At 46.1% G+C, this 19,898-nt stretch overlaps 1 protein-coding gene across 5 annotated transcripts in view; it reads left to right on the top strand.

Annotated features, from left to right (window-relative positions):
- The first annotated feature begins 427 nt into the window (after positions 1-427).
- PLEKHM3 (pleckstrin homology domain containing M3) overlaps positions 428-19,898 on the top strand; it is a 159,095-nt gene continuing 139,624 nt past the window's right edge. Inside the window, exons 1-5 of one of the 5 annotated variants that reach the window (XM_083842257.1) lie at positions 428-533; positions 4,355-4,433; positions 6,693-6,818; positions 6,924-7,905; positions 12,189-12,246. The gene's annotated coding sequence lies outside the window, so the exon portion shown is untranslated. Of the gene's footprint in view, positions 534-4,354; positions 4,434-6,692; positions 6,819-6,923; positions 7,906-9,941; positions 12,247-12,275; positions 12,647-12,731; positions 19,869-19,898 lie in introns of those variants that run through there. The other 4 variants (XM_083842255.1, XM_083842253.1, XM_083842258.1 and 1 more) reach the window with 4 other exon arrangements.

The raw sequence follows: 19,898 nt of genomic DNA, 5'->3' as shown, positions 1-19,898 counted from the left end.
AAAGACAGGCTATTTGACTAAATGGGCCAGTGGGCTAATTCATTTGTGTCAGAGAGGAGTTTTCTATTTTTATCTGTATTTGCTTGACTTAGTATTTTAATATAATGCATGAGAAAAGTAGACAATTTTTTGCTTTGGATCATGGGTTCTCATTGTTAACTCACAGCTTGAAGTTCTAATCTGTGTTTATGACGTTATCACGTATACAGGGACAAGCAGTGTCAGGAAGGATTAAGGAACTAGCACAGTGAGGCATCCAAAACCCACTGAAACGTTTCTGCTGGTTTTTAATTAGTGTTTTTTTTTTTTTGTGTGGCAGTAGATAACTGACTTAAATAAGAATTACAATAATAGTAATAGCGTCTTTAAGAATCCACTCTTTCCTTGGAAGGTCTATGCCCTGCTGAGATTTTTTTGTCATCTACAGGGACAAGCAAATGAGACAGGCTGAAGGTGCTGCTGTTAGGAAAACAACAGCTGCAGAGTTATTGAGTGTTGGCAGGGGACACAGCCGTCATCCCAATACCCAGCAGGTGAGAGAACAAGGAAAAAAATGAAGATGGGCACAAGCCCTACTTTTCTTATATGACTTCATGTTAGAACAAAAGACTTTAGGAGAATCAGCGAGCAACTCTGCAAGAGAAAGCAGAGGTGGGAGCTTGGTGGTAGCAGCTGCCTGAACTCCCTTAAGTCATCCAGCTGTTTCGGGGGGGGGGAGGGGGAGCGGGAGGAGGAAGGGGAGGTGGCTACTTCTGCCACCAAGTTTTGAAAGGGAGTGGGGTGGGGTTTGGGCAAGGACCAGTGCTCTCTGTTCAGGTAACAGTAGCAGTTCTTCTAAAGCTGTTGTCATCTCTTTAGGCAGGAGGCCACTCCGTATGCGTTAGGCAAATAGCAAATTTAGGAAGTGGCTGTACTTCTGGAGGCTGCAAAAAACCTGAAATTCGTTTCCATATATATGGCTTCACATAATGCACACACAGTTATACATATTTATAGTCTTTTTGTCAAACAGTCATTTGTTAATACTTGTTATAAACAACTGTACAAAGCCATTTTGAGCAATCCTATTATGAACAAATGTGACAGCTCTTGTAGTTGATGAGAAAAGAGCATTGAACTGTTTATAGTATGTACAGCTGTTTTACAGACAGTCACTTTAAAATACTTATTTCCTGAAGTGTCAGCTAACTTGCTTGTGTGTTGAAAGAGCTTTCAGCATTTAGCATGGCTGTTGCTTTGTCTTGCTGCTTCTGTGCCAAGCAGTCACTCACTGAAATCTACATTATAAATTAGTCACAAACTCACCCACCCACATAAATCACTCGAGGTGGACCATTTATGTATTCCTGGGAAGAGCCCTTGCACAACTAAAAGAACCTTCTGTTCAGCTCCCAAATGCTATAAAGTGGAAGTAATGATTAGAGAGAAGTCTAAAAAGGCTACCTGAATATTGTGACCTAAGATGCTCTACAGGGTTATTTCACCCCCTATTATCTAAATTCATTATTTTCAGTTTTCTTCTTTTACCTCTTTCTTGGTGGCAATGCATTTGTTTTCAAATGATCACAGTGGCCTCCCTCCTTAGAAATCTTTGACCAGAATCATCATTTTGTCAGCTTAGACTGTTGCACTGTGAAAGCTGATGGGCCGGGTGGACTTAGGCAATTACACCTGTTTTTTGTGGATAAGCATGTAAAATGAGATACTGCAATTTCCTGTCCTGTGCATATATTTTCCCCCTAGTTCTTCAGATGTCTGTGCTTAGCTATGTGCACATAACTGACTTCTAGGATTTTTTTGGTCAAGAATGGAGAAAAGGAGCATAATTCCTAATTTTTTTTGATATTTTCTACAACATTTGTTCACTTAGTATGGCAAAGCTACCAACTGCATTAATCCTTTTGTGATACTAGAGGGAGCTCATGGCTTGTGCAGTCAGTGAAACATATCTTGGACAATTCTTGAGGAAACACAGATGGGAAGTTAAGTGTCACTGGTAGCTGTAACACTTTTACCATCTCTGGCTAAACAAAGGCTGAATTTATCTGCTTAGGAAATTACACATACGGTTTTCAGGGACACTCAGATAATGAAATGCTGTATCCTCAGTTTCTTCAGTGTCTGAGCACCTTTGTGTCATGGCTGGATTTATCTTCACAGCCTCCTGTGAGGAAATATCCCTGTTAATATTTGTTCAGGAAGCACTCTGTAGTGCAGATTTCAGGCTATAGCTGACATAGATATTCAGATGAGCATCAGTTTTGTACACAGGTAGAAAAGAACCACAGAAGTTTCCTTTGAGAAGTCCTGATGTGCTGCATCTCTGCTCAGACGGTTTTTGAGGTGCAAATGCAAACCCTTCACAACGCTGTCTCCCAGTCTAGCCAGATGTCAGCTGGGGAAGGCTGCTTAGTGGACAAAGCTTATTGGGAACGTACCAGAGCTCTCTGAGCTAAGAGGCCTGCCTCTTTAAATCTGTGTTGTGCCCTTTTCCCAGTTCTGGCTCAGCCAGCAGTAGTCACAGAGCTGAAGAGAAGCTAGGGGGCTGATCTGTGAGTGCTTGGGGTTGGATGGAAGCTAGCAGCAGGCATCTCCCGTGCATTCCTATGAGATATACACAGCTCAGCAAACAACTATGTGGTGGGTTTGAAGCGCTGAAAGGAATATATATCTCGGACTTGTTAAGGTCTTATCTGAGATGATGAAGGCTGTGTCAGCCTGGTAGACCAAAGAAGAACCTCAATAAGACAAACAGCCAGCAGTAGGCTGTAAAGAACGCTCTCTTGCTGGTGGTGGCTGAGGAACAGTTGACCAAGTGTCCACAGAGAGCAACAGCCAGAACAGAACACGAGGAAAGGAAATAGGCAGGATTTATACCCTGGAAGAGCCCTAGTATGGGCAAGAAGTGTAGAAAGAGCATAAGCAGCATAGCAGAGTATTGCTGTGTGCAGGGATTGGATGGTCAGAGAAGAGAATACATGCACATGTGGATGCAAGCACACTGTAAACATATGCACGGAGAAGTATTCCAAGGGGAATTTTCCGAAATACCAGGAGGATGGTTGAAAGCACAAGTTAATATCCTGAAACATGTTGACTGTTTGTTTTTTTCTGTTTGTTTGTTTTTAGTGTTTTTTTATCTTGTTGTAGGGGGGTTGTTTGTTTGTTTGTTTGTTTGTTTGCACTAGGGATCTGACACTCTAGCAGTGTAGTCGAGAGCAGATTACCCACTGGAAGTTGGGGGCTTCAGGAGCTGAAAAGCAACTAAACCTGAAATGGACTAGTTTAAACGTCTTGGTTAAGATAGCTTTACATAATCAGAGCAAATTTAATTTACCTCACAAACATGTTATCTCTTGGAGTTTTTGACATGCAGACTCCTAATCCTAGTGAGCATTACCTGTATTGTGTTTAATTATGTTTCAACAAATCCGTATCCCTTTAGCAGCAGCTTGGCCGTCACTGTGGTGCTCAGTGAGGTTAATGAAGGTGTCAGGGCAGCGATCAGTAAGTGGACAATCATTCCTTCACTGCCTGAGGCAAAATACCTGCTGTGCTGAGTTTTGTCAGCACGGACTCTGAGCTGCTGCAGGAGCAGATCTGCCCAGGAGAGGGCAGCGATGCACAGACACACACTGGGGCACAGGCTGCTGGGGGCTTGCATAAAAAGCCTTCAATAGCCATCTCCTGCACGCACAGCTGAACTGTTCTTCTTTGTTTATTCTAAAAGTGGAGTGTTTAATGCAGGATAAACATGTATGATACCACTGTATGGAAGTATGAGGCTTCTTTGACTCTTCCATTTTGGGGGGTGAGAAGTGTTCAGTGTCATGATTTTTCTCTTTAACTCTACATCAGCCAGGAGGGAGTAATGTCCTTCTGAGAGTCTTTGGGTTGCTGTCAGGCCAGCAACATGTAGCTGGGATTCTTTACCCTGCTTTTCACCATAATAGCCATACAATATATCAGATAGCAAGCAAGTCACAGCAAGTCACAGTAGGAGTTTGGTGCAATATTATAGCCAGAAACATGTCATCTTGTTGGCATAGATGTTGTTCAGGAAGCTGTACGAGGTGGCTCTTGTGAAGTGCTGAAGGTGGGAAGGCTTTACAGCAAATTGACTTCATAGATACCTGATCTTAATGACCACAGTTTTCCCAACATTAAGGGCTGGTGATTACAATGATTAATAGCTTACCCTAATTTGTGGAATAGAAGATACTAGGACGTACCCAAGTGTACAGGACTGAAGTTTTTCTCCAGTATCTTGCAACACAATGCATAAAGCAAGATTGCTTGGGCTTTACTCTTAAAGAATGCAGTAAGTACCAAGAGGTGTTTTGCTCTCTTCCAGGTGACACTGTAGACAATCTCTGGCAAAGGCAGTCATGTTCCTTTATCACCTAAACAGTTCATCTCCATGGACACCAATGGTATCATTTTTCTTTAGCTGGCTTCGCTGTCAGTCCTGTCAGTCTTTTGTGTGTGTGTGTGTACCTTAATAGAAGCTGAAATGAGAAAAAGCTGAGATTGTTATAGCACATACTATTTGGGATTTACAAAATGATGAATGTACTCTGAATGTAAATACAGTCATGGGTACACAGGGTAAAGAGGATTTTGGCTCTCAGGACAGTGTTTGTATAGGAGTTGCAAGATCTGGGGAAGGTACCTGCGAGTCACATTTATACCTCCACTCCTCATACTACAAAGAAAGACAGCTTTGGGGCTGCTCTAACTCATCTCTAACTGCAGCTGCACCTAAGTGGTTACATGAGCCAGAGATCCTGGGAATGCAGTAGCAACCCAGTCTTGCTGCTTTTTCCAGATGCTGTTTTCTAATGAGCTTAGCATTAAGCTGAACAGTCACTGTACGTGTGTATGGAAGCAGACACTGAACGTCTGGCTGTAACTTTGCTTCTGAGGAGAAAACAAGAGCCAGTTCCTAGTAGCAGTAACGAAATAGGCCAGTTGTTAGAAACTTTTTTTTTAATTAGAGTCAGCAAATTACACTTGTAAAAGCTCTGTCATCTCAGATTTCTTCTAGGTGGGATCAGTTTGGGGTCTTTCTATCCACAGCACTGAGGTGTCAGTATTATTTGCCATCCCCAAGCCAGCAGGATTGGTACTGGCTGAGGGGATCACTGTACTAAGCTGTGTCTTGGCATAGATACGCATCTTGTCAGCTATATTAAAGATTTCTTATGGAGAGTGAGCAGTGTCCTGAGAGTAGATCAGGTCAATGCCTGTGACTGGGGAGTCACACTGTCCCACTTGCTGAGAGAATGGCCAGCAGAAGTAAGGAGGAGGGCAGGTGCGACAACTGCCAGCTGAGGGCCTTAGAGGGAAACATTTTTGCTTAGCTGGCTATGCAAAATGCAAGATGTTTTCTACAAAAAGAAGAGCTGAAAGGACATGGAAACAAAGCAGGGAAGTTACACTGAAATAAACTGGGGTGTGCTTACAGAGATTAATAGCTGTTTCCTGTCCCATATTTCAATATGTTTTCTGCTCACAATAGTTTGTAGACATACACAACTGATTTTCTGGAAAGGCATCTTTTACCCCCTTTTCATTTTCTCCTGGGTTTCAAGGCACAGATGCAATTGAAAAATGGCTGAAATCTACATAAATGAACTCAAACACAATTTGGGGTACAATCCAAAACTCTGTAACACAGACCTACCTATTCATTGCTTTGGTGGGGTTCAGATCAGTTTAACTGAAGTGTGACAGGATGATAGCAGCAGAGTGAAGTAGAGCAACCTGGAGGGAATCCACTTTACATTTATTTTCTGATAGCTCCAAATACTAACAGAATTAATATTAAAAAAAAAAAAATAGGGAGAACTGGGTAGTAAATATCTCAGTACTAAACTACAAGCAATGTAAATAGAACTGGCTTGACAAGTCACAGGGTGGGTGTAGTCATTTCTTGCTGCCAGTAAGAACCATGCCTATAGGAGAAGTTGGACAAAGACTTGCTAACGAGGTTGCTTTACACTGATGACTCTGACTGGGCTGTGTTCCTATCTCTGTCATACTAGATACCTCATCTTCAGCTGTACTTATCTGGCTGAAGTTCCAAGAACTAGATGCACCAGTCTCTTATCACCCATCCCGTTGCTATTGCTGCTGGGAGGTCTGCCCCCTTCTGCCACAGGACCATCTCATTTCAGCATGCTTGCACAAACTACTCAGTTTTGCTTCAGTGCTGAAGCTCAAAAGTACCCTTTTTTTTTGTGACAAATATTTGTCCAATCTTCAGCCATCTCTCCTTTCCCATGCTTTTAAGCTTTTTTTTTTCCATCTCTCCATTCATTTCTCCTTTCTTCAGGTGTCAACTAGATCTCAATTCTCCCTTCTGAGTCACTATATTCTTTTTGTTAAAATCTCATGTTAGCATATGCATTTACAACAAAGCCATCTATATTGTCTGCTAGTGGCAAAGAAGGATAATACTTAATGATACTTATAAAGCAAAACCTGCACTAATCAGAGGCTAGGTCATGTGCTCCTAGTAACCCACTGCTTTCTGAATCAGTGTATGGATTGCAGAATCCATAGGCAAACGCAGTTCCTCTGGATGTGTTCATCTGTATGTTCTTTCTAAAAAGAAAAAGAATAGGAATAGTAACAGTCATTAACATGAAGAATTAAATACTGAAAAGAGTACTGATTTTCTGTTTCAGGAGTGTGATCCTCCAGATGTTTTGAAACAGAGAGAAGGAATACTACTGAGCACAGAACACTGCACTAAGAATAAGGAGAAAGAACTGTAATCACTTCCTTGCTCTGTCTGGCAAGAGTGTTGCCAGGTATTGCCAATTTAATTTCCCTGTAACTTAGTTCTCTTCGTGTAAAGGGTGAGTGCTCTCTCTTAATTTCTTGCAAGTTTGTTCTGAGATGTTTTGATCCCACAGAGAGGACACAGAGCACCTATGAAGAATTTCTTTTGTTACAAGAGATGCATGTGCTGGTGAAATGTTGAAAGAAACAGCCCAAAGTCATGAAAATTTCAAAACTACTAAGCTCTCATGAAACAAGGGTGAAATCTTGTTCAAAGTTTACTTCTTCAAACCAAAGCCTTTTGGTTTAAGCGGTGAGGATTTCTCATGTATCATTCTTTGTCTGCTTGTGATAAACCTTTAGCGCCAGGATATTTGCTTAAGTGGAGAGGGATGGGTGGGTGCCTGTATGGAGAAGTTTGTTGTTCCATACATACCTCATTTGAATGAAACCATTTCTCATAATGACAGACAGCACTGACATCAGGTGGCCCTCAAGTGCTGTTCCTGAGGCTGCTGACATGCACACATGCAGCTGTGCAGGCATGCAGTCACTGCCTTGTCTCTGTGGCCCATGGGCTAGCTGTACAGTGCAACCATCTGTTAGGGTGGCGTCACCCAAACGCGAGCTAGTTCAGTGTGAAAGAACAGTGCTTGGCTTCAGTAAAAGACCTGCACCAACTTGTAGGATTCATTTTGTTTATTATTTGGTTTCTTAGTTGGCTAAAAATGAGTTTAGCAGTTGTCAGCCTTATATCCACAACACTTTTTATATTGTAGTTAGAAAAGGCTAATAAAGACCAAAATTCCTTTGGTTAATTACTTGCGTATATGTGTATTGTTACAGTACGCTGTCTGAATGCTGTCTTTTGCAGAGATGGCTTGACACCCAGAGATGGCTTGTCCATATTTCACTGTTGAAGTGACCAGTGTACGCCTCATCCTGTGAAGTACCTAGGAAGCTGGCCTCTTAAAACTGGTATTTGAAGATGAGGACAGACTGGGGGTCCTTGGAAGAATTTTAACTCAAGCTACTGAGAGCTACTCTGAAGGATCGCAGGCTGGAGTTTCCTGCTGGCTTTCCCTCTATCGCTAGAGAAGCACCCGCAGCCAGAAGGTAGGAGCCACTTGGCCTTTGCTAGGTCCCAGCCTGCTACCTCTAGCACTGCTCCCCTCCTGCCTTCCCAGCAGCATCTCCCAGCCGCAGCTGCTGGGTAATGGACAGCAGCCCGGTTTTTAGCTGCGAGACCTTAATGTGCACTGTCGTCCCTCATTACTGCCACTCAGTGCCGTTGTGCCCAGCCATGAGGGGTCACGAGATGACATGGGAGAGGTCGGGCGGGGGTGTATAAAAGGGCCTGCCAAGCACCGGGAACTACGGAAAGGCTAAAAAGAGAACAGCTAGCCAAGCGATGCTCCCGGCGGCTCGCTGGGGACGGGGCTGAAAGCGGCTGGGTTCACACCGAGTTTCCTGGAGGTCACTCCGCAATATGGTAACTCCTGGCTCGGCTGTCAGCGCCCATCAGGCCGGCTGTCCTCTGAGGCAGGGGGAGGGAAGGAGGTTTGTTTAGAAGCGTTAGCCTGCCCCTCCCCCGGCCCCATTAGTGGCCCTTATTAAACCAACACAGACAAAGAGCAAAGATGCCCTCGTTAATGGAGAGTCTCCGATAATTACTCTGCTCTGCCGCTTCTTTTGGGGCCTGAATGGCCTTTGAATAATGTTTCTCTTGCTGCGGCTGCAGACAATACCCGCGCAGACCGCTTTAAGCGGTGCCAATCCCATTAGCGGGAGAATAGCGGGGCTTCGGGGCGGCGCGGCGGGGAGGGCAGCGGGCGCGCCCTCCTCCTCCACCCGCCGCGACCCACGGAAGCAAAGCAGGGAAGCGCTGGGAGAAAGCCCGTTTCAGGAACCGTCTCCCCATCTAAGCAGCGCCCGAGCGAAGGGACAACGCGGTGCCCGGCGCTGCTGGAGTGCCAGGACGGGAATTGTCCGGTCACAGAAAGGTCAGGGGAGAGCTGGGGGCAGAAGGAGACCAAGGAGGAGGGCCTCGTCCACCCTTTCCTCCTGCCTCCTGGGCACAGCTCTCACACCCACACAAGACACCAAAGGGGACAGAGGCCCAAGAGTCTCTGAAATCAGAATCCGTCTGTGCTCCTGATTTACAGTGCAGAGAAAAGGAGGTGGCAGTCGTCCCTCTGCATCCAGTTGCATACAAGGCATGAAAATGGTTATACCGGCCAATTTCAGGAGGGTTAATTCTGCACTGCACACCCTGAGCAGGAAGCTAATTAGTGTGTTCAATAGGTAGCTATCAACCCAAGTTGGAGGAGTTGGAATAACTCTACCTGAGCCTTTCTCTTTGATCTCCCTTTCTGCGTGATAAGTGAGAATAGTGTATAGCTGGGCTGGCTGCGGTGTTTAATTTAATCATCTGATGATATTTATTTTCATAAACATGAACTTAAGGAACAATTATCGGAAAGGTTTCATCTTGTGCTGAACGTGCCAGTTAACGGCCTTTCTGTGAGGTAATAGCTTCTATGCAGGGAGTCAGTAATTAAAATGTGTGAAAAAAGGCCCCTGCTTCAGAGGCAGCGGGGAAAGACGGTGGGTCTAATGCTCAGCTGGTGTGAACTGGCTAGTCTGTCAATGGCTACAGTAAACTGGCATTCCTCCTTCCACATCATGACAGCCCAAAGGATTCTTGAGAGTTTCCCAGTTAAAGGTAAAGATGTTTGGATTCTTATCAGAAGGAGCCAAACTCAGGAATTCATGGCACAGTGATCTGGGTTTGGAAAAGGATTCTGCAGTACTCATGGGAGATGTTCAGATCTAAAGAAGAGCACTCAGTCCTGCAAGCTCTCACACAAGGAAAGCAGCTAAGTGAAGTTTCCAGTGCTAGCAGATACAGCCATTTTCTCCCTTTTCTGGTGTTGACTCTCTAATCTTCCAGAATCTCAGTCTAAAAGCTGAGAAAAAGCTGACATTTGAGGCATTCGGATAGAAGGAAGATGACTTCATTTATGTCTTCATCGGGTGGACGTACAGGGCATGATTTGTTTACTTGTGCGGTTAACCACCAGATGGCTCTATGCACTGTGTTCAGCTTCAGGCCATATGTTGTTGGTTGATGAGCAAGGGGGACAAAGCTGCGTGGAAGGTTTTGTTAGAGCCACCACCATGTCTTTAACCTGCTTGAAACATGTTGGAGGATGGTGATACCCTTAGACAATGAAAACTGCTAAATCTGGAATTTATATTCTTAAATATGTGAAGTTATCACAACAACATTTTCCAAGGTTCATATTTCTTCAGAATTCGAGCCTGTCATCCTGCAGCTTCAAAGGATAAGGCTGGTCATTTGTTCTTTCCAATAGCACACAGGCTGCAGGCAGAGACATCTCCAGCAAATTAAAGGAAGAAAATGTAGACCACCTGCCCAGAAAGACTAAGTTGTTTAAACCTGTGGCAGAAGAATATGTGAGGGCTTACAGATTAAAAAAAGATACCATTTGGAAAGGGGATGGAATCCCTTCCTTCTGTCAATAAAATGGTGACCATTGTTCATAAAAGTACTTCTCACAAAAGAGAATTAAAAACTTGAAACCAAACTGTTCCCTAACAGCCAGCATAAGAAAGGTGCACCCTAACTGCATTTTGCACAGAAAAGAGAAAGCGCTACCCATCTCAGAACTTTTGCAAAGGGTTTCCAGCAGATGAGAGCACAGTTTTTTTAGGGAGCTGAAAACTGTGCCTCTTTTGTCCTGGGGGGAACACATGGTGTTTTCTACAAGCCTCCACAGAGCACAGGGCCATTCTGGGATGACGTAGGAGCCGTGGCACTGGCCAGCCCCCAGGAAGCATCTACCAAGGCATGGAGCACTGGGAGGAGGCACATTTCCTATCAGCTGCACAGCAGTCGATGTCTGGTGCAAGCCCGAGTGGCTGGACATATTTGTCAGACCAGGTCCCAAGGAGCCCCTGTTGGACGTACTTTGGCTGTAGGAAAGAGGGAGGCAGGAACCATGGCTGAGTGCATTGAATGCTGAGGACCTGGGGCTAAGACAGCTGAAGCTGTTCTGGGTTCATGGCACATGGCTGCTGTCCTTCCAGATCTACGGCTGCCAAGCATCTCTGGCAGTCTGTTTTTGAGCAGAAGGATGATTCTTCTTGAATGAGGCTGCTCTGCTGTCTTCCAATCACTTCCTTCTTCAATGTCCTCTCCCCTCCCCTAAAAAGAAGTGACATCCATGCCATATCCCTGAGCAGATCTTCTCCAGCTGTTGCAAGAAGTCCACTGCCCTCCTGCAACCAAGTCACTTTTCCATTGCGGGTGGAAGATGAGATAGGGTCCACTTGCCAGAAAGTTACCTAAGTATGTGCATAATGTTAAACAAGAGCAATTTTTCTTTAACACTGCAGTACCCATCAGAACCAGGAGAAGATGGGTTCCACACCTGCTGAGCAAAGGGCATACACTTGCCTGTTCCCTCTCCCAGCATTGATGTCCCCACAGATGCGATGCCTGCATGCCCTATGGGTGTCTGCAGGACCCAGAACAGGAGCTGGGGGTCCATGGCTGGCAGAGGCAAAGTCCTGAAGCCTTGGCAGGCCTGGGAGACCCAGCGGGCTGCTCTTGTTCAGAGGAGCCTGAGAGAGAAATGTCTCAGCACCATATGAGAAAAGGGTGGTTGGAAATAAATAGTGATGAAGCAGGTGATGATATTGCACTGGAGGGATTGTGGTGAATAAAATCGAATTAGAATAAAAAGAAAACTCTTTGCCCGTTATCCAGTGAACATGCCATTCATCTTTATGAGCCAAACTTGAAATGTGTGGTGCCCTACTGACAGATTGTTTGTAAAGGCCAGGATTAACTGATTTTCAGTCAGACAAACTGGTACGTTTGTGCGCCACAGGTGCTCATTCATCTTTGCCGTTGCTGAAATCAGGTAATGCACACGAATGCAACCTGGTCACATTTTGGAGTATATGCTAAATTGTTGGTATGTGATGAAGAGAAGAAAAACTGCTTATGGAAGATAACCAAACACCTTTCTCTTACGGATGACTGAGTCCCCTTCATGGACTCACTTCAACGTGGCCCGTTAGTGCAGCAATGTCTCAGCACTGATCCAGCCTGGTTCAGCCAAGCACCAGCTCGCCGGGTGCGTAGCAGCGCGGTGTTGGGGGCTGCAGGTGTGCACGGTGCTGCGCAGAGCGGCTCGGGGTGCGCTGGGCTTCCAAAATCAGGTACGTCCGCAATCCGCACGTAGGTATGTCTGGCCTGGAGGTTATTTTTGCACAACCCCTATCTTTGGGCGGGGTCCAACGCTACATTCCAATGGAATAAACAATTCGCAATTGTCGTGCAACTTTTTTGTTTTCTTTGGTAACAGGTTGCACCGGGGATCTTTCTGCTGCCCTGTGGCGATGCTGATTTCACCTCACTCCCGGGTAAGCCTTCGTGCCCTCGGCGGTTTTGCAAACCCCCCTCGGCGTGCGGCGTTCCCTTCCCTGCCGAGGTCAGCCCGGCCGCTTTACCCCGCCAGGGGCGACGCTGCGCCTGGCGCCCGGCCTCGGGCCCCTTGCCCGGGGGTCCCGGCCCCGGGCCGCCTCTCCCCGCTGGGGGGGGACACGGACGGCCCCCGGCGGGGGGAACCTTGGTGCCGCGGCGCCGTTTCCCGCGGCGGCCGGGCCGGCTTTGCGGCAGGACGCGGCCCCGCCGAGGAGGGGCCGGGCCGGGCCGGGCCGTGCCTGCGCGCCGGCGGCTCCGCTCCGCTCGGCTCGGGCCGGGCCGGGCCGGGGGCGAGGTGCGGGGAGCGGGGAGCCCCTTCCTCGGAGCACGGGCCGCCAGGTAAACCTCCCCCCCCCTCCCCCGCCGCGGGGCTCGAGCGCTCTGCGAGCCCGCCGGGACCGCCTCCGCGTGCCGCCGGGTCGGGCTCCCCCGGGCCGCCCGGAGCGGGGCGAGGCCCGAGCGCGGCCGGGTGGGCGCTAGGTTGGCGGCTCCGCCTGCGGGCTTCTGCCCCGGGCCGGCCCCCGCCCCTGCGCGGGGCAGGCCCCGGCCTCGCACCTTTCCGCAGCTCTCCGCGGGAATTTCGGCCGCTCCCGGTCGGTGCAGTCACATCCAGGGCGTGTGTGCGTGCGTGCACAGCGCGCAGGCATCGCTCTCTGCGTTGACAGCACAGGGTGACATAATGCTGTAGTGGCCTCGCGCTGCAGCGAAATTGCTTCTCTTATGGAGTAAGCAGGCGAGCGAAGTCGGTGGCATTAAACCTGATGGAGTTAAAGAGGCCCGACAGGAGAGTATCGGCTGCATGGGTGTGCGTGCCAGCTGGAGGAGCAACGTGAACACTGGGGTCAGTGGCATTGCCAGGGAAGGGAAGGAAGTCGAGATTAGGTTAGCACAAAGAATCGTGGCTTGTGCCTGATCTGTTTTCTGCTCTGCAAATATGTATTTACAGCTCTGATCCTACGAGGACTTAGGGCCAAGTCTAATTTTAGGCACTGCGTCATCCCACTGAGTGACTACAAGAAGTCACTGTATGTAAGAATAAGAAAGCATCTGAATCTTGATGGGACTGATACATACTGACCCATACACTTTAAGCAACAGGAGTTGCCCTCTTACTGCTTTCATAGTTTGTACATCCTATATGGAAAAAAAAATAAAGGATTAAATTTGAGACTAAGAAATCAGAAATCTAAAATGTGAAACATGGCACTGTGTAGTGGAATGAAGAATCTAATCAGTCTACAGCAGCTAGGTGCATCGTACCCGCAGAAGCATACCAGACAGCAGTTGTGTTGTGTTGTTAATATTTCAATTTAATCAGATGTTCTGAGGTTTCTACTGGGCTTCTGCAAAGATCGTTTGTAATGAACTTATAGTTCATTTTAGAAAACACCAAATGTTTGTGCTGGAGGAGTCAAGTGACTCTACAGCAGCTTGGGTAGCTGAACCAGCCTGCAGGGTTTAGCAGTTGTGGCAGGGCTGCCAGGACCTGGGGGTTTGGGTTGCTGTGGTAGTCTGCTGAATTTAGCATTATTTGGATCATTGCTTCCTTTCCTTCCCATGCCCCTTTTCCCTGATAATGAATGTGCCAAACCACTGTGGCCCTGGCCGTTTGAAAGACAAGAGGGCTTAGTTTGAGGTTCAAGATGAGTTTGTTATTAAACGTGTAGTTCCATCAATGTCAGCATTCAACCACTGATAGTTATGGGGAATCCAGGGTCTCACTGTGGAAAGGCTTGCAGTGTCCCAGCCAAGCTCTTTGGGTACCACGGTGAGAAAGAGGAGTTGGTTGCAGTTGCAGATCAGGGTTACTCAGAAAGCCATGTGATGAACAAATTTGAAATTCAAGTCTGTATTTTCTTTTGGCATTGCTGTAATCCCAGAGAAGAAATGTCTCCCGTGTTCTTGTGGGAGGTCTTGTTTCTTGCCCTCCTGGCCTCTGGTGCAATGGCAGCTGTTGTTCCCGGTGATGGGGGTGCACTGGGCTGTGCTGGGACAACTGGAGCCTGATCATTGCTTCCTGCTTGGTGTGCCTCAAAAAAACTACCCTGCAGTGCTAACTAAAAATTAATTGTGTAGGCTGGCATAGATGGCAAGAGATTCAGTTATTGCATTACTATTTATACCAGCTAGTGCTTCATCTAGAAAAGTCCCAAAGCTTCTTATTGTCCATGAGTCCTACTTATGAGATAAATGTCTTTATGTAGCAGCCCCCCCTTATGTACATCCTTCATTACTTAAATGCAGCCACCTCTGGGCATCAGGGGAAGCATGTCAGGCAGAACACAACAGCTGAAAGCTCAGCAGCCTGATTTCCAGCAGTCTGTAAATGAGTAGCGAAATATGCCTTTCATTTCTGTTGAGAACTCATGGGGACAAACTGAAAATGTCTTCATTTCTGATCTCCGTTAAATAAAGAAAAAGACAAGCTTTTAAATGCTGCCTCTCCTCTTCAGCGTAGTTCTAGAAAATATGGAACGGGGAGATAATTATAATTTCAGTTGCATTAACCAGAAATGTTTATTAAAAATGTTTTCCGTCACTTGTTATATCCAAATTTGTCTGACTTCCTAGAAGGAGACAAGCTGGTGCGTCATGGTGGCAATGTGCAATTCAGTCACATTTCTTCTTCTACTGGAGGAGGTTTGTGTCATGCCTGTCAGATACCCTGCTCCCTGACTTCCTCTGCACTCTTTGTGCTGAGCTCAGGAGGTCACAGGCAGTCCTGTTTTATTGTCCTTGTGGTGCCTGGAACAGGCAGGAGTTCTTGTAGTCAAGGGCAGCATGTAAAGTGAAAGTTATATAATTTTAAACAAATCTGTATGCACAAAAGCAAATGAACTTGAGCACAGAAATCTTTTACCCTCCTTTGGGTTATTTATGACTACAGGTATGTTTAAGACCACACATTTGTGCCTAAGGCCAAATCACTGCACTGCTTCATTCACGTTGTTCCTGTAGATTTTGTGCCTGAAGTGTGGGTTTCAAGTGTTTGCCCCTTGGTCTGTAGGGGTGGGGCTGGGTCTCAGGAGACCCTCTGTTTCCCTGGGCCTGAAATCCTTCCCCAGCCTGGAGAGGTGTGTGTCAGATGGCTGTAAGGAAAAGGAGTCAGTGATGAGGATCTTGGGAGGGCTGTACAGCAGATTGCCTCTGGGAAAGACAAGCTTTCTGTGGTCCATCTTCTGCCACTGCCCAGTCCTCTTCTCCTTCCAGATCCACTTTGTTGTGGTGCAGCAGGCTGTTCTGCACTCCCCAGCTTGCAGTTGTTTGAATTTTAATTACTGTTTCCAAAGTGCAGTTAAAATTAAAGGTAATGTGTACTATAAGCACTGCTTATTATTCATTAATGTGCTCATCACTGGACGAGGTGTTTATAGCTGTGATGTGTTAGTTTGCCATGCAGGGTGAGGATGCCTGGGGAGCTTCCTTGTTAAAACAATGGGGCAGATCAGTAGCTGGGGAAATCTGTGCTTTCATGGAGTGAGGCACACACATCCTTGTTAAAGGTCTGCTTCTCCTCACAGGATATGCCATTCTGATTCCTCCCTGGTTTCACCTCTTTCTTCGTCTTGTCCTTTTTTTTTTTTTTTTTTTTAGTGGACGGTATCACTGCTGTCCTTTAGCTTGACTGAGATGAGGCACCAAGAAGAGCAGCTGTTCCTGCTCTCCTGCTCTTCACTTCCTTGTGGGTCTAGCACACAGGATGTGGGAGCCCTTCTTCACTGATAAATGTTGGCAGTCAATTTCATCCTTAAAGGCAGGGAGGCTGTAGCAAACGGGTTTGAAACACAGAAACGGTTCTGATTACATTCATAGTTCTCTCCTCTGGCACCTGGCCCTGTGGCCAAGCATTTCTGACCAGAAGGCCTTTTTCTTCAGTTTTTGTAAGCTTTTCCTGAATATTGCCAGTGACTCATGCAGGAATATCAGTCAGAAAGTACCTTCATGAGCCACTATAAAACTAGGATTGTGTGAAAATTTTAAGCAGTTAATTTCTCACTTGAATATTGGCGGAAGAGGCTTTTCAAAACGTGTTTTAAAAATGTGATCTAAAGACGATTCTTCAGGCCATGTGAACCAACAATTGACTATCATATGGCTATCTCTTTGAAACTCTGATTCTCTGTTCCATATGAAAAAAAAAACTTCGTCTCCTCTTTGTGAGGCAATGTAAATTTCATTCAGACATTTAAATGATGAATCTAAGAAGCCTGTGTCCTGTGTTGCTTGCTCAGCATACATAGCGGTAGGTTATCCAGGGTTTTGAAAGGACTGGGGAGAAGGCTGACCTTGTGCTGGGGGAACAAAATACAGCCAGGGAGCAAAATACAGCCATGGTACAAGAAAATGTGCTGGTTTGCACATGGACAGGGTTTCAGCTTATACTCCCTACAATCGTCCCCTGTGAAGTTTCTTGTTATCGGTTGCACCTCCAAATTGTGTATGAGAGGCAAGCAGGAGTGTGGCTTTTAATCACTACTCACAGAAGTAGCCAGTGTATACACGTGATTTGTAATCACTACGAGTATAAGCATTTTGAGCCAGGACTGTTTTGTTTATGTATGGATGGCATGCAGTGCAGTGGGTATGACTGGGGAAGCTGAATGCTGAGGTTTCAGCCACAATAGCTACAACATTATGGTTCCTGGACGACTGAGGGAAAGAGGGCTCCTGGCTGGGAGGGAGACCTTTAAACAAGCTCCTGGTCAGAAAAAGATTGAGAATGTTTGCTGAGTAGGCCTTGCTATACTGTAAATAAATAAAACATCATCTGCAGTCTAGTTACAGCAGGGGGATGCTGGAAAGATGGCACTGCACGATACCTTGCATTCTGCTGCCACTTTGAATTTTTCAACTTCTTTTTGCAATCAGTCTGTGCCAGCAGTGTATAAAAATGTGTAGATAGTGATAAAGACTTTGTGTGACAGCTACTGGTGTATCATCCTCCTCTCTTTCAGCCAGTCTGGTATGCCACCTGACAAATACACATTATTTCTTAACTAAGAGGTAACTCCTAAGTCTTCAGCTTCATAATGTCTTCTTTTTTTAATGGATTCTGTACCGCAGAGCCTGGTTTTCAGGGACCGTCATTGACCTAAGGGCATCCTATTTAGATTCTGGGCAACACTTGGCCGATGTGACCCACTGGGCTTGTCCTTGTTGCAGCAAAACCTGTAAGCCGTGATTGTTCAAGGTGCCACTTGAAGAGAGTCGGGTCACAGGCTGAGGTTGCTCAGAGTCTGACTGACAGGAAAGCTCATTAGGTATTAGCTGCACCAGCCCCAGTGGATTGTATTCAAGGTGGTTGTAGGTCTATCTTTTCTTCAGATGACCTGTTATTCAGACCAGGCTTGTCACAGCCCATAAGCTGAACTGTTAGTGGTCCAGGACTGCAACACACCAGCAATAAAGGTTCCTGTGGCTGTTTGAATTAGCTCTGCTACCAAATTGTTACCGAACTGGAAGAATGTCCCATTCTGTTTTCCTTGCTAGCATAGGAGTTTCAGCCTGCAATTTCTACGCAGCGTGAGATAAGCAGAGCTGGTTCCCGCAGCAGGTTCCAGGGTTAGGGCGAGTCCTCCAGTGACTGAGGCACTGTTGCTCTCTGTTCACATACAGGTAACTTGTGGATCTCCTCTTGTGGTCTTGAGAGAGAATTCTCAAAATGCCCCATGGACTGCCAGAAATTTGACCCTAAGAATCATTGGGAATCCGTGAAACTTGAGAGCTTCTAACAATATTGCTCACATTTTGCTATCCTTTGGGTGGCTGGGAGCTCCTCTTGTTTATGCATTTCTTCCTGAACACATTACCTGTGTATATCATCGATCGTTCCTTTCTAGTTCTCTCTCCATGTACAAGAAAGAAGGGAAAGCCCCTATTTATCAGTTGTGTATGACTCATTGTTTTATACATCTCTATCATCTGTTCTCTGAAGAAGGGGTCTTGTGAGCGCTAAAACCAACCAGGCTGCTTTCTTATCAAGTTTTGTGACTTCTCCTTCTTGCTCTCCCCCTCTGCTTCCCAGTTTCCAGATTTATCTGACATTAACCGCTTGTGTAGTGGTTAATTTGGAGAGACCCGTGTCATGGCACTGGTCTTCTGGAAAGGATAAGGGACTGTGTTTTGTTTACCTCTCCTTTAGCAGAAGGCTGAATTTGGGCCTGTTTCCTGTCCCTATTTAACAAGTGCAAGAACTGTGTCATTAAAGACACTACTGACCATAATGTGTGAGATGGGGTACACAGCTAGTGCCTGTTGGGGTACTATGTGTTGCCCACAAGATTGCTTTCTGCTCTTGCCTCTTCCATGCTTTTTATATTGTGGTGTGGTGCCTGGCTATTCTCCCTGGCAAAAGCCCATCGGGAAGTTAAGCGATCTCTTCCAGTGTACCTTCCTAGGCGTTTGTGTGCCATGATTGTCCTCTCATCAGATTGCTCAGTCAGCTAGGTTAGCCTTTGTGGCTTCTCTAGGTTTTGTGTAATCTTAACTAAACTGAGCTTCTGCATCTCGTGTGGCATGACCAGCAATCATTGCTGTTTACCTCAGCCATGTGAGTAATGTGGTCATTACACACTCATGATAGTAAAGATTTTACTCATGTTGTAAGTGACCCTTAATTATCTGACTGCTGCATGTTCACGAACAAGAGCTGTACCTGCACCAGATGTGTAGAAAAGCATATTTTTCAGCTGCTGCAAGCCCCATGTTGAGCAGTTTTTGCTAAGAACAGTTCACCATGTTCCTTCACCTATTTTCAGTCAGACTAGTTCCCAGGGGTCTGGATGAGCTATTAGGTTTCTGCTTCCCATAACAAAGCCTTGCTTATGCTTGCCTGTAGCTTTAGCAGTCTTTAATAGTCTGGGTTGATACATCCCTCTTCCTCATATTCACTACCTTAGGCTGAACGTCTTTGGAAAATGTCAAGTGTTTCCAAAAAACAATCCATCACGCAATACATTTGATAATAATTTTAAAGGAGTTCATCCTAGCCTACTGTTTTCCTTTTCTGTCGTTCACATGAAGGGAGTGATTTCCACTGCTTTCCCTCCTGGAGGAGATTCTGATGGAGCTGTTTACTGGCATATCAAAGGTTGCTTTCATTTGGCACCAAATCCCTGCAAAAGTCTGAAGGAAATTTTTGTTGAGTGTCACTGTCAGAAAATGCCAAATTGTGTTTATGGAGGCTTGCAGAATCGCAGTACCAGGGGGAATGGCTGCACACTTGGCACAACTCTTTCTTTGACCTAAGAAGGTTCTTGGTGGTGTAGAAAGGGATCAGCCTGCCTCCACTGAAGTTACATTTCTTGTATTTATTGAGCAGGGCAAACAGACCAAGTTAGAAGTCGTTAGTGTTGGCTTTTGTGAACCGTATAATGCAGGGGCCTGTCATCTTCTCATGACCTTGTGATTCAGCATCTTTAACGGAAGTGAGGTCAGTTTGTAGTTCTTCAGCACCACGCGTTGCTGCGTGACACTGGGTAAACCCAGTCTCACCGGATCCAGAGAAACATGCAGCCACACGAAGCACGGCTTCCAGCATTTACAGATCAAACTGTTAAATGTAAGTGTCAATTTTCTCCCCTTCCCTTCC

This window comes from Anser anser (assembly GCF_964211835.1).
Source record: "Anser anser genome assembly, chromosome: 6".
Taxonomy (NCBI): Eukaryota; Metazoa; Chordata; class Aves; order Anseriformes; family Anatidae; genus Anser; species Anser anser.
Note: the sequence above shows the minus strand (reverse complement) of the source record. Positions and strands in the feature narration are given on the sequence as shown.